This window comes from Notolepis coatsorum (assembly GCF_963971535.1).
Source record: "Notolepis coatsorum genome assembly, chromosome: 19".
Classification (NCBI taxonomy): Eukaryota; Metazoa; Chordata; class Actinopteri; order Aulopiformes; family Paralepididae; genus Notolepis; species Notolepis coatsorum.
Window position 1 is genome coordinate 16,412,245 of NC_140183.1, and position 8,950 is coordinate 16,421,194.

Sequence of the window (8,950 nt, forward strand, 5' to 3'; positions counted from 1 at the left end):
AATCAATCAATCAATCAATCAATCAATCAATCAATCAATCAATCAATCTATTTACTCTTGTTTGAATGGACCTGGCTGCCCCTGAACTCACTCTCCCACACTTTATCCCACAGATTATTCCTTCCCAAATTATACAACCACACTCCTCCCTAAAAAAAACAACCTCAATGTATACCTACATGATCCACCCTGCATCCCTGTCTGTTCAAGGTATCTGTGTCAGGATTTCCCCCACCAGGTTGCGTCTATTCGAAACCCAAACAACTCGTACTTCCGCGTTCGAGTTTTGCGCTCTGATTGGCCACTGCCCTACGCTATTACACCCCCCTTATCTACGCCGCAGAGTTTAGGGTTGCCACCTTTCACTAATAGAAATAAGGGACACCTGTCATCGAGCGTGCTCGAAGCGCCGGACAAGAGCATTTTTTTGGGCGTTTTTTGGGCGAAAATGGCCGGATTTTGTAACTATTTTCTTTTTAACTTTATTTAGGTTTTAGGGTTAGGGTTAGGGTTATGTTATTTAATTATTTTAATTATACTCCTTTACTGAAGGCTTATGCATGTTACACGTCATCGCATACCTATCAAGGCTACTTCCACACTGGGCACCTAGTGCTCTCACTCTATATTACAGACACCCTTTAAGGGTTATCTACTGCTCCGCTTCGCTGTAGGTGGAGAACAGGGTAAGGAGTAAAGGAGTTCAATGGGAATTTTTTATAAAGAACCACACATTATTATTACACTCAAAAGAAATTGACAGTGGGCCCACGTTAGTCCTATCTAAAGCCGGCTTTTCCCCAAAACAATAAATGGTCGGGGTGCCCCTAGACACTGCTGCCAGCGTTAGTTCAAAGCACAGTTTATCTTCGCCCTTAGAGAGCCTGCGCCACACAGTGGAAATGTCTACCGATAAAGTTTCAGCACTTGAAGCGCCGCTGTACTTATCCAAAATGGCGGGCCTGCTCTCACCACCAACCGTCCGTGTGGTAAGATGGCCGTCGGGAGATCCTGCGATAACAGGCAGCGGGGCGGGGTAGGTGCTGGGCAGGTGACTGCTGGGGTAACGGCTTGGAGGGGCGTGCAGTGTAGTGACGTCCGCTGCTGGGCTGAAGGGGTGGGCCGACACGCGGGCTAAACTGTGGTGCTAGCCTATAACTGAAGCTAAGCTGTGGGTCGTGGTGAACCCCCTGTCATGACGCCTATACACAGCTAACGCAAGGTGGACAATATCTACCACCTGGTCTTCGGCAGTCGCTCGTCTGCTGGTTCATTCACAATGTCTCTTCCGCATTAACCAAACGCTAAGCTATCGCATACTCATTAATAACCCGATTTGTAGCTGAGTTTATCTCTCGCGTGCTGAATCTCCGGAGCTCCAGCTCTGTGCGTCCTCCTCCCTCTGTGGAAAACGATGAAGAGAAAGCCCCTCCCTCGGCACCGCGCTCTGAGCCCATCCTTCTTCACCTGTGTCTCCCTGCCCAACGTGACCACCAGCGCCCCTGGCGGCACCTGTATCCTGTCCCACTAAGTGTCAATGTTAGGATAGGGAGAATCAAAGAGATCAGCAAGTTAAGTGTCAATGTCAGGATAGGGATGATCAAGAGCGGTCAGCCGGTTACACAACGTCCTCGCGAACACAGGGGATGCAAAGAATTAGCGTTAGACACATTGAATAATAGTCAGTCATTTTCAGGTGTCTACATATACAAAGAGGAGAGAACCATTTTTAGGAGTTTGTTAGGGCATTGTTAGGAGTTTCGAGAATGCTGGCTACCAAGCTAAGCTACGTTAGCTAACTTAGCTACTAACGTTATATACACAATATGTACAACGACACAATGATTTACATTATTACAAATATGGTAACGTGGTTGTGGCTTTTACAAATAGTGGTTAGCTTTAGAGATGAATGGCTATGACAAATAGTGGTTAGCTTTAGAGATGAATGGCTATAACAAATAGTGGTTAGCTTTAGAGATGAATGGCTATGATCAGGGAGCAATAGTGTTAGGTGAAACAGAGACTAGCTCCGCGGCGTAGATAAGGGGGGCGTAATAGCGTAGGTCAGTGGCCAATCAAAGCGCAAAACTCGAACGCGGAAGTACGAGTTGTTTGGGCTTCGAATAGACGCCACCAGGTTATGTCTCTAGCCAGGGCCGGATCTAGCACATTAAATGGTGTCCTAGGCATAGCCCCCCCCCCCCCCCCCCTCGGAATAGGAAAGACAGATAATAAAAAAAAGTTCTACATTAAAGTACTGCACCTCATTTATTACAAACAAAATATATGTAAAAATATTGGTTGATAGAAGGGGATAGAAGGGGGCGCAAAAAACTCTGCCAAGCGAATGAAATAAATTAATATATATATATATATATTTCTTAATTTTTTGCTGGGAATAGTCCAACCACCAGGGCGCAACAAGCTGAGTTGTAAAGACTGAGACATCGTCTGCCCTGAAGGAGCTCTCCACCACCGTGTCCTGCCACTCTCTGGATCTTTAGTAAATATATGCAGTGAGGAGCCCCAACTCTGTTTCAGTTGTAGGCCTACCTTCACTAGCCTTACTGGGTCTGCCTCCACTAGCCTTACTGGGTCTGCCTCCACTAGCCTTACTGGGTCTGCCTCCACTAGCCGTACTGGGTCTGCCTCCACTAGCCTTACTGGGTCTGCCTCCACTAGCCTTACTGGGTCTGTCTCCATCTAGCCGTACTGGGTCTGCCTCCACTAGCCTTACTGGGTCTGCCTCCACTATCCTTACTGGGTCTGCCTCCACTAGCCTTACTGGGTCTGCCTCCACTAGCCTTACTGGGTCTGCCTCCACTAGCCGTACTGGGTCTGCCTCCACTAGCCTTACTGGGTCTGCCTCCACTAGCCGTACTGGGTCTGCCTCCACTAGCCTTACTGGGTCTGCCTCCACTAGCCTTACTGGGTCTGCCTCAATCTAGCCTTACTGGGCCTACCTCCACTAGCCTTACTGGGTCTGCCTCCACTATCCTTACTGGGTCTGCCTCAATCTAGCCTTACTGGGTCTGCCTCCACTAGCCTTACTGGGTCTGCCTCCACTAGTCTTACTGGGTCTGCCTCCACTATCCTTACTGGGTCTGCCTCAATCTAGCCTTACTGGGTCTGCCTCCACTATCCTTACTGGGTCTGTCTCCACTAGCCTTACTGGGTCTGCCTCCACTAGCCTTACTGGGTCTGTCTCCATCTAGCCGTACTGGGTCTGTCTCCACTATCCTTACTGGGTCTGTCTCCATCTAGCCGTACTGGGTCTGTCTCCATCTAGCCGTACTGGGTCTGCCTCCACTATCCTTACTGGGTCTGTCTCCATCTAGCCGTACTGGGTCTGTCTCCACTATCCTTACTGGGTCTGTCTCCATCTAGCCGTACTGGGTCTGTCTCCATCTAGCCGTACTGGGTCTGTCTCCATCTAGCCGTACTGGGTCTGTCTCCATCTATCCATGATCCTCATATCCACAAACATGCTGGTAGAAGTCAAATCACAAATCAAATCAAATCAAATTTATTTGTAAAGCTTGCAATCACAAGTTAATGTCCCCATGGGCCAGACACGTCTTCTTTAAACAAGTCAAGAAGAAACATCACAATAAATCAAGAACAAAAAAAACCACCATGAAATCCAAAATAAATGTAACATAAATAAATGCAACACTCCCAGACATATCCCAGCAAAGGTAAGGAAAAACTCACTAAAAACCTAACAATAGGAAAAAAGCACCCCACAGGCAATGTGGAGGAGATAAATCTTAGAAGGGCTATTCAAGGGGGGATCCCCCTTCTTGGATGTCAGTGATGTCTCGTTCTGTTTTTGAGACTGTTATCCATGCTTTTATGACCTCTCGCCTTGATTACTGCAATGCCCTATACGTTGGCGTCAGTCAGGCCTCCCTCTCTCGTTTGCAGCTGGTTCAGAACGCCGCTGCCCGTCTGCTGACGGGAACACGAAAGCGGGAGCACATTTCCCCTGTGCTGGCTGCCCTCCACTGGCTTCCTGTGCGTTTTAGAATCGATTTTAAGGTTTTACTGTTTGCTTTTAAATGTTTGAACGGCTTGGCACCAGGGTACCTCTCGGACCTGCTGGAACCCTATGTTCCCCCAAGGTCCCTCAGGTCCTCTGACCAGCTCCTCTTGGCCGTTCCAAACTCCAGGCTGAAGCTTAGGGGGGACCGTGCTTTTGCTGTGGCAGCCCCAAAGCTCTGGAATGAGCTGCCACTGCATGTTAGGCAGGCCCCCACTCTGCAGGTGTTCAAATCATGCCTCAAGACACACCTATTTGCTCTGGCTTTCGGTTTTTAAACAGTTTTGAGAGACCTGCCTTTTTATGTGACACATTGTACTGTTTTTATTGTGTGCTTTTATTCATTTTTTTATGTTCTATGTTTTATCTTATGTTGTGGACTTGTACAGCACTTTGGTCAACTTTGTTGTTTTTAAATGTGCTTTATAAATAAAGTGGATTGGATTGGATTGGATAGTAGGGTTGCTATGGATGATTGATGGGTGGATAATAAAACAGGCGAAATAGTTGGTATGTATGTACATATACGTGTAATAAAACACAAATATGTACATGCAATAGCAACTGGGGTACATAAGAAAATTTTTGAAATATTAAATAGAATAGAGCTAAGAACAACAACTACAGTGTTTGTTTAAAAACAAGAAAAGCCATAATAATTGTCATACAGCTCAGAGGACAGTTCTGTATCGTTAGTGGCTTAGCTTGGCATCGCTACTGCACTATCTCGCGTACGTGCACGCGTACTGAATAAACCACAAATGTACCTCTAATACCAGTATTAGTCTGACCACACCCCTCATCAGCTTACCTTCATAAGCAGGTGTGTGGTCACCTGCTCTCCTCCTTCTCGCTTTCACCACAAGGAAGAGGTGCCTCGGTAGATCCCCACACTTGACACCATGATGGAAGAAATTGGATTAGGAACAGCTTGGGAAACAAGGATACGTTGACATCATATCTTTATTTTCTCTCTCACTATTTTCGAGAAAATACGGCGATATTGTCTTCGTACTGGAGTGTCTAGAAGATGATGATCATTCTACAAACCCTCCACCGGTTTTCGTATTGGGAGCACGCCGCTGCATGCTTCTCAACTGCAGTTCCTTGCTGTGTTTGTTGGGGTGAAACCTGTCAGGCCACAGCTGAACTGTCGGACATGCCGCTGTTGTGAGGAGCGGTGCGTTCCAGGTTGGGTGAGTAGTGTTTGCTGGCGGGCTCCACTTGTCTGTTAGTGCTATGGGGGCTACTTGACAAAGTTTATGGAAACCGGCCCCAGGCTAGGGTCCTTTGTTTAGCCGTCTAGGCGACAGAAGGCCTTGGTCTGGCGACCATTATAGTTTTAACTAGTGGGCCGCGACCATTGACACTGGTGATCCCTGTGTGTTCTGGACGAGTGGATTCTCTCTGTCACCGTGTTAAGACCCCATCTTTCATATCCAAATGAGAGTATTCCTTCACGAGGGGATATGTGCATGTAATGTGCGATAGGGCGGCGTCTCGCGAGCGGAAGCAATAGCACCCGAACGGTTGGAGCAGCCGTTAGCTTGATGCTTTTCTGTTGAACGTGCTTTGATTTTAACATGTTTTACACTCTTGACCACGACGTCATCCTTGACAGGGGATGTTCGTCGACCCTGCCTGAGCCTAGACGGGGATTGCGTCAACAAAGAGGACTGTAGCGACTGGTGGAGCGGCGACGCTGCCCGGATCGAACAACACGGGACGGCTGTGTTCTACGGTGGCTTGTGACTGCACTTCGCTGATCTGCGTTCCGGGCAGGTACGGGGTTGGCCAGACCTCATAACACGTCTTCTGGTTTTACCTTGCTAAATGTATTGTGAATAACGGTGTTTTTTCCCAAAACGTGTGTTGTTGCAATGCATTTGAGATACGTTGCGGGTTGTGTGTGAGCTGTTTTTGTCACTGGCAGTTAGCTTCTCCGTGCAGATCGTGATGTGTTGATCTGGTTGTTGTGTGAGAAACATCATGGTGTTTATGTGTACCGTGTACTCACTACTAAGGCAACTAACCTATGAAGCTATGCTTGGTGACGAGTGAGTAAAAGAATGTTCTTTCTCAGACTGTAATGACAATGAACAGTGAGTTCACACATTAACAGGTTTTCCTGTTTTAACTGGCCGTATTGAGGGTAAAATAGGAGGATTGTGTTTCCCCCCCCGGTTCCCTGGGGACTTTATCACCTCCTATCAGACATGTTGTGCATTAATTGTGTCTTTTGTGTGGTAGGGATACGATGTAACTCTCAGCTTGATTGCTGAGGTTGTGCTAAATCTGCTGGAGAAACTTATTTCCTAAAGGGAAATTGGTTTGGTTGCTGTCATGTGTGCTTAGCAAGGCCTGTGGTCGATACTAATCAAGAATGATGTATTCTCTCATTGTGAAAAAAAACTGCGTTCCTCTGTTGAGTGTTTTTGCCATTTTTTGTAGGTAATGATGGGTTGTGTGTGTCATGTGACCTACAACTGGGTTGTACTGGCCACAGAAGCACATGTGTATGTTGGACCGGGGTTCTTAGAGCCCTCTCTATTCTGTGTTTTTCCTTAGTAAAAATCAGATAGCAGGTTAGCTCGTGCGCTGTGTGGAGCTGTGAAACGCTTCATAGAGCTGACTATGACTGTGTCATATTCTCTTTTTGTCGTTACGTCGTATCATGGGTGTGGGGTCGTAAAGGGGTGAACTGGTAACCTTTCCTCTCCCCATTGTTCTGTCGGTCAGGGGTACACCCCCTGTCCTTCAAGGTTCCCGTCACGTGGCGGTTCGGCACGTTACGGGGGGGGGGGGGGGGGGGGGGAGGGAGTTCCTGGTCCCACGGCCTGGTATATTGGGCGTGTGCACCGCAGGAATTCCCCCGCCATAGAGTACGTCACCGTGCGCGTCTCTGTTGGTAGGACTTCCGTGTGCTGTTCAGGTCCATGTGATGGATCTGTTTTCAGGGGGGGTGGTCAGGGCTCCTCCTCACCAAGCGCCTACTCAGGCCTTCTGTGAGTTCGGACTCCTTCTTCCATGTGAGGAAGCCTCCATCAGAGTACAGAGCCTTCCTCCTCAGATTGTCAAAGTGAGTGGACCCTCTAGAAGGGTCCTTTTCTATTGTATGTATATTCGATTCAATTCGTTTATTGAGTGTGTATGGGTTCGGTGCCTCTTCCCCGGAGGCCCTAAAACCAGTTTTTTACATGGCTCAAGGTGCAATATATTCTTTTCAATCTGTACAGCTCGCGTGGGAAGTCTCTCTGGGGATCCCCGTCTCTTTCCTATGGGAGGGTGGTGGGATGTAAAAATGTGAACATTTTTTACCCCGGCTGTGTAGACTGGGATACATACTGTTGATGCTTCCTTCTTTCTATTCCAGAAGTGTTGGAGTTAGGGAGTGTCACACCCCTCTTGTCGTTCCCCTGGGCGCCTTGGGGATTCAATGACAGGTCTAAATAGCCTGTTCATTGATGGGGGTGTGTCCCGACGCACGTATAGTGCTAGCTCGCTGTAAACAGGCGATTGACTGGCACGCCTTAGTTGCTTGTGGTTGAAACAGCGTTTTTATAAAGCAACTGAGATGGGGGTTTTTCCTCTTCCGGCGACCACATCCCATGACCTGGGTGGGTTGTCGACGGATTCTCGTTCATGTCTGGGGGATGATGACGGGATGGATCTGAACATATGTAGTGGGGTCTCACGCCCTTGGGGTGGGCCACCAGGCGCGGTTTGTCCCAACGTCTGGGTGGCGCCTTCTTTTCATGTTAAGATCAACACGCATATCTGCCCTTCTCCTGGAGTAGGCATGTCGGCGTGGTTAGGGCACGGGACTGGTTCTGGTCACGCTGGTCCAGATCAGTTGAACCCGTTGTCCGCCGGGGATGCAGATCTGCTGTTCTGGTACCCTGAGGGACTTGGGCTTTTTTCAGGGGGAAAAATGCCAGGTCGGTCTGGGTGTCACAGGGTTAAGCGCTATGGAGACCCTGGTTGGGTATGTTTTTACTCAGCACTGTCGTCATGGCTTACAGCCATGCCATTCTGTACGCGCTCGATCTCGTCGGATCTCGGCCGCTACACAGGTTGGTCCTGGTTAGTACTTGGTTGGGAGACCGCCGGGGAATACCAGGTACGGTGTGCTTAGGGGCTGGTTCTCCATTATTTTTCGCTCCTCTCTCACGCATGGCGAAGAGGGGCCTGTGGGGGTGGTTTTTTGACCTCCTCTGGTGACCCTGTGCTTCCCGTACCGCCAGGCCCGGTCCGAAGTGATGTTTGCGACCCGTAGGCCTGGGTTAACCCTTTTTGGAAACTGAAACACTTGTACTGCGGTATAGCCGGTGTATACCCGCAGGTGTGTTTTGGAGTTTTTTCTTGAGGGGTTATAGGAACAACCACCGCATTGGGTAACACCGAGGTGGTTGATTCCCTGGTGTGTTGGAGCAGTGTCAACTCCCGGGTTCACCGTTTGAGGGTGCCCCTGCACGTTCATGACGTCTGCCAATCGTGTCAGCCTTCTCTGCCTCGACCCCTCTGGGTGGGGGTTGTTGAATGGAGGCTTGGTCATGCAACACCGCCAGCTTACGCTCCTTCCGCCGGGGCGGCTGTGTTCAGCTGTCCCCTCTGGCGCCTGTCTCGTCCGCAGTCTCCAGGCTAGGGTTAACAGCCTGTTGCCTGGTTTTTCCCCGGTGCGCTGCCTGCTTCCGTTGGTTAACCTTTTTTGTGTGCTTACGGCCATGCTGACTGCCTATTCTGCAGGGTCAGTGTGCCAGGCGGTGTACTATTGGGGGGACGGGGCCCGCTCGGCTTACGGCCATACCGACCTGAACACGCCCGGTCTCGTCCGATCTCGGAAGCTGGGCAGGTTCTGGCCTGGTTGGTTCCGCCTGGGAATACCAGGTGCAGTAACTGAGGGGC